At 49.8% G+C, this 5,255-nt stretch overlaps 1 pseudogene; it reads right to left on the bottom strand.

Annotated features, from left to right (window-relative positions):
- Window positions 1-3,519: 3,519 nt before the first annotated feature.
- On the bottom strand, window positions 3,520-3,688 carry LOC142586434 (U2 spliceosomal RNA; annotated as a pseudogene).
- Window positions 3,689-5,255: the final 1,567 nt, after the last annotated feature.

Here is a 5,255-nt window from a genome sequence, read left to right as displayed (position 1 = left end):
TCACCCTGTCGCGAATGGGCAGGTACGTGTTTGTTTGGTTTTTTTTTTTTTTTTTTTTTTTTTTTTTTTTTTTTTACAATCGAGCGAGGCCGGGCAACCTGTTGCTTGTGTCCCAGGTGCGTTGTGGTGAAGCTCACCTGCTGTAACCGAGCTCGTGAACACGGAGTGGTTGGCAGACCTTTGGCAAGTACATAGTTCGCTGCAGTGCTCGCCGACTCGAGAAATGGCAAATTTGCCTCAACAGCAGTTCAAAACATTGCACGCTTCAGATGTGATACAGGCCTTGAGCAATTTTGAAGTTTCATTTACCAGACGGCCGTTGCCCGGTACTAGTTTACTTTTTATTCGAAGATGTGTCGGATTTGGCTCATTCCCCTCATTGTTATTATTGCAGTGAACATGCAGTTATAGAAGATTTCCTTTTTTGCAGCCGCAGGTACAGAATTCAAGGGCAATGAATTCTGCTACGTTCTCATTGCCAGCTTGCGCTGGGCCTTCTCTCTCTCTCTCTCTAGGGGTGTCGGTACTAGCTTGCTGCAACAAGGGCGTGTGTGAGGCCATATTTAATTATAGAAGCAAAACAGAGACTGCCACGCTAATTTTCACATTTTCTTTCGCTCGCTTTTATCATAGTTGACTAATGGTATTCGTAGCATCTGTTCTTTAATAAATCCTTAATACTTATAATACAATAGTTCAGTGTATTAAGCAGCTTTACTACGACTATGCATTAACGCTCACGATTATATCCCTTTAACAAGTTCTATATAGTTCACAAAATTCCTTTTTAGTTTCTTTGTTCTTTTTTCCTGCTACAACCGAACTGGTGGCCTATCCCCATTGGTGGGTTGAGCCAGGTGACCTGAGTACCAACAAACCAAACAATCTTAACTGGCGTAGCAATGGTCCTTAAAAGCAAATAAACAGAGGCAAGGGAGTACTTGGTATACGTGGTAGAGTACGTGGTGGCCGTACAAGGAACGAGATGCGAGTACAACACCACGCCGAAAGTACGAAAGTAACCCACACCGCAGGGCGGTGACAAGGAAACAATTATATCCGTCATATTCTGTGTCACGTGCCTACGGTGTACAATTGCTGTCTGCGGACAGCGTGACTCTTTTGCTCTGCTGAACCTGTCGGAAGACCGGCCTCTGTCGGAAGACACGATTCCGCAACATCAACAGGACTCATCGGGAGCATTACTGCGTTTTCTTGCGGTCCACCGGTCAGCTTTCTTTCTTTGTTTCTTTTTTCTCGCCTTTCATCTATGTAACCCTTCCCTGCACCTATCCCTCCGTCTGTCAATGCATCGTGCAGTGTGGCAAGCCCTCTCTCTCTCTCTCTCTCTCTCTCTCTCTCTCTCTCTCTCTCTCTCTCTCTATCAGACCATAAACACACTGTTCCGCTATGCACTTTGGTATGGTGCAAAGAGGAACAATTGTTGGAGGCCACCAAAGATTCTAGGTTTCTATGCTCATGTCGGGGCTTCTCTCGGCCCGCGGTGGCATGTCACTGATGCCAGCAACAAATTCCGGTAAACAAGCAGGTCCCGCGAAAAACAAAGGAGAACTGAAGGATGAGAACGGAATGGCACCACGCCTTCCCAGCCGGGTGACGTACATGGGACATCGCGAGAGCTTGAGATCAAGCCTGACGCGTGCATCGTGCCACCCAGAGCACCTACACCGCTACGGGCTCTCGTCGGAGGGATCCGAATGCATAGGATGCATCGCGCACACACGCACGCACACGCAGTACATTTAAGTACGCAAGAATATAATCACCCGTGCGCACAGACCCGCGCAGGCGTACAAGCGCACAAATACGCGCGTACACACACGTGGAAAGGGAACACGCACAACCGACGCACGCACGCACGAATTCCGCGTTGGAGGCCGACGAACCAGGCTCGCGGGGACTGGCGCTAAAATAGACGCATCCCGGACGCAGGGTCGAAACAATGTACGCGAGAGGAAACCCGACGACGCCGTGGGAGGAGAAAGCCTCGGGCTTCAGCCTCAAACCGCCCGCTGCCGCGCCCTCGCGCGTTCTGCGCTCGGCTCTGCGCCGCGCTTGGTACAAAAAGAACAAAGAAAAGCCGCACGTGGGCAGCTGTTGCCCTGGAGACAATTTTTTTTGCTGGAAATGTGCGCGTTTCCTCCCAAAAGTCCCCCGTTCGCCGGTCCTCCGCCCTTTCAATGTGTATACGGGTTTCCCATTCCTTGTGCTTTCGTGGCTCCAGGCGCTGAGCATTGCGGGCCGTCCGGCGCATCGTCAACACAGAAGGCACGTCCTTTTACGGCAACTGGCACGTTCTCAGCCTCAGCGATCGGTTTATACAAGTACGATTTAACTATATACGATACCTTGAAACGGCTGGCCAAAGACAGTAGGACGAAAGCAGATACTGTAGAAATATACTATAAGCGCATTCAGAACACGATGTGTCAGCAAGTAGCGAACGGCCAGTCACATTGCGCATTACCAAAACAGTAGCTACCTGTCGCATGACTGCAAGAAAAAAGAAAAAAAAAGGAGCATTGTATCGAGCGATGAATAAATCACGACATTACAAGGTGTCTCTTTGGAAGCACACGGGTAAAACTGTGAGGAAAAGATATATGTAGAAATAAATTAAGACCGACTTGCGACCTTGCAGGTAGGGGACAGGCGAACTTCAAGCTTTTACATTTACGAACATTGTTGGCAAATTAATTCCGATTCAAATGCCGCTACATCAGAACACACTATACTCAGCAGTTGCAGACGATGTCCGTGGAAGTTTCCTAGCGTGAGATCTTCCATCACGGCCACCGCGCTCTGGCCATCCCAAGACTAACCTGTCCTGCGAGTTCATTAGCTTGACGCATGCGGCGCGAGTGTTTCCGACACCACGGCGTTCCGCCAGCCCTTCCTATATGTGAACTTCAAGCATTCGCGCCACGCGTCCTGACAATGAACGCGACAGAACGCTCATTCTTGAAGCGGGACGCCGGCACCACTTGGCGGGTTGATAGCCCTTAAGCCACCGAATCTATACCTCATGTCCCGGAAGGCTTATGGCTGGACACTTATTGCGTCTTGAGTAATAACGAGACGGTGAAGTGAAAACCGTACCGAGGCGTACTCTGAGCGCCGAGACTGTGGAGACTATAGGGCTCGCGACGTACACGCTGAAGTTGGGAGGCACAAAGCGGCACAGGGCACCGGCGCGTTCGCGTTATAACCATGCTATCGATTGCATGATGTCAGCTGTATAACTTGCCATTGTAGTGTCACTCTGGAGGGAAAACAGAATGTGCAGAACCCGATGCTTGTCCTTTGGCGAAATAAGTTCTCAAGAAACTTGGTTATAAGTCGAGGGGTCCACTCATCTTACTCCTGGTTCTAAGGTTCTCCTGGAGAAAACTTAGAATACAGATGAACAATAAAGCTTTTGTGTCAAACATTTCTAATGCACTCTTACAGCGAAACTGTATATGGCTAGTTTCCAGCGGATCGATGTCCGTAAACCAAGAACGGTGGGCCGATCCCGAAGAGATTGCATTACCGGGCCGACCCGCGGCGAAGATGAAGCAGGCTTCAAGCACTCCCCCAACTTTCAAAAGTAAGCTTGATATCTGGGGTCCAAATACAATCCGCATCAGATAGTTAGCTGATAAGAACAGACCCGCGTCGGCACTGTCTACGTTCGCACTGTCCTCTCTTTGTCGGCGTTCCAAGCGCTTGCGCATATCCTTTCCATTCCTTCCGCTCTCCCGTGGTGGCGGTCCTGTCGTATCGTCAGGCGCGTCTAGTTTCTTCCGGCTCTTCGGGGCGGCGGTCCCGTCATCCACGCGAATGTACACAAAAATCACGGTAAATGAGTCCATACCGGTTTTTGAAAATTCTTTGTCACCGCGTATTATCGCGTTTTGCTGGACCAAATAAAAGTTTGTTCACTCACTCACTCACTCACTCACTCACTCACTCACTCACTCACTCACTCACTCACTCACTCACTCACCTCTGTGTCGTATGCTAAACAGCTTCGCTGGTCATTCACCTTCACATAGTGGAATAGCTCACGATTTTTTTTATATAATGTGCATGCCGTTCGCGAGGGAACTGTGATAGGAAAAACCTAAACAAAGACAAATAAATAAATAGATAGACGGATAAATAAATAAATAAAGAATGAGGAAAAACTCGCATCTTAGCAAAGAGATTCTTTCTGTGTTGTTTTATTATGTTGTATTTCTTTATCTAACCTAAGAAGAGAATGAATTCTGCTGAGAGCAAAGGACCCTTACTCCACTTCACTAGGCGTCCGCGCGATACATTTGCGGGCTGGGGGAGGATGCGAGCTCAGCTTAGTTCAACTGCGGCGCAGGAAGGGGATCTCTGAAGCACCGGATTCGTGTTTTCCAAGTCGCGTTCTTTTTTTTTAGAAGTTGCAAACACCTTTCTTTTTTTATACTTTGGCTACAGATAGTGCTCGTGCTAGTGATGCCAAAGATGGCACCGCCGTATCACAGACGCCGTATTCGAGTGTACTCGGCGTGACGCGCTCCAAATCGGGACCCGGCGAATGTATGCGATTCCGCTGCTGCGAACTCCCGAAAGCGGTTCCCGATCGTTTTAGCCTAGGGAACGTAGCGCAGAAACGAAAAAAAAAGAAAAAGAGAATAAGAAGGAACGAATAGAAATAACACGGCATTGGGGCAAGCTTTCCTGAAAGCGCGGGAGCACGTTCTCAACAACTCTCTCCCTATCTTCCCGCGCATCCCTCACCAGCAATGCCGCTCCCTCTTTCCCGAATTTCCGCCCTTCGCGCTGGCGCCTTGCCGCTCGCGTCGTTGTCGACGTCGTCTTCGGTGTGGACAGAGGGAAAGGAGGAAGTTGGGAAACGAAGAAGAGCGCCGGGAACGGGATCGGCGAAGGGACAGGGCGCGGGGAAGGGGGGGGGAGGAATTCCTGCTCCGCTAATGATAACACATCGATTTATTGTGTAAACAGAGGCGCCGCTCTTGAGTAAATATTTGTCCACGCATCTACCTGAGCGCATGCGCCTGGGCAGATGCACGGCACGGCCCTGCGCTCCAACCACCTCCCTGTTCTCTCTCTCTCTCTCTCTTTCTCTCTCTCTCTCATGGTACCAGCACTGCTTCCTCGTCTACAGGCATCGCCCATTCCCTCGTTCCCCCTTCCTTTAACCCTTGCTTAGAGTAGCTGTGCCAGGCAGGGGCGTTATTTCGAGTTCCGCGTACGGG

This window comes from Dermacentor variabilis, chromosome 6 (assembly GCF_050947875.1).
Source record: "Dermacentor variabilis isolate Ectoservices chromosome 6, ASM5094787v1, whole genome shotgun sequence".
NCBI classification, from domain to species: domain Eukaryota; kingdom Metazoa; phylum Arthropoda; class Arachnida; order Ixodida; family Ixodidae; genus Dermacentor; species Dermacentor variabilis.
The sequence above is the reverse complement of the archived record's forward strand: the minus strand, read 5'-3'. Positions and strand labels throughout refer to the sequence as shown.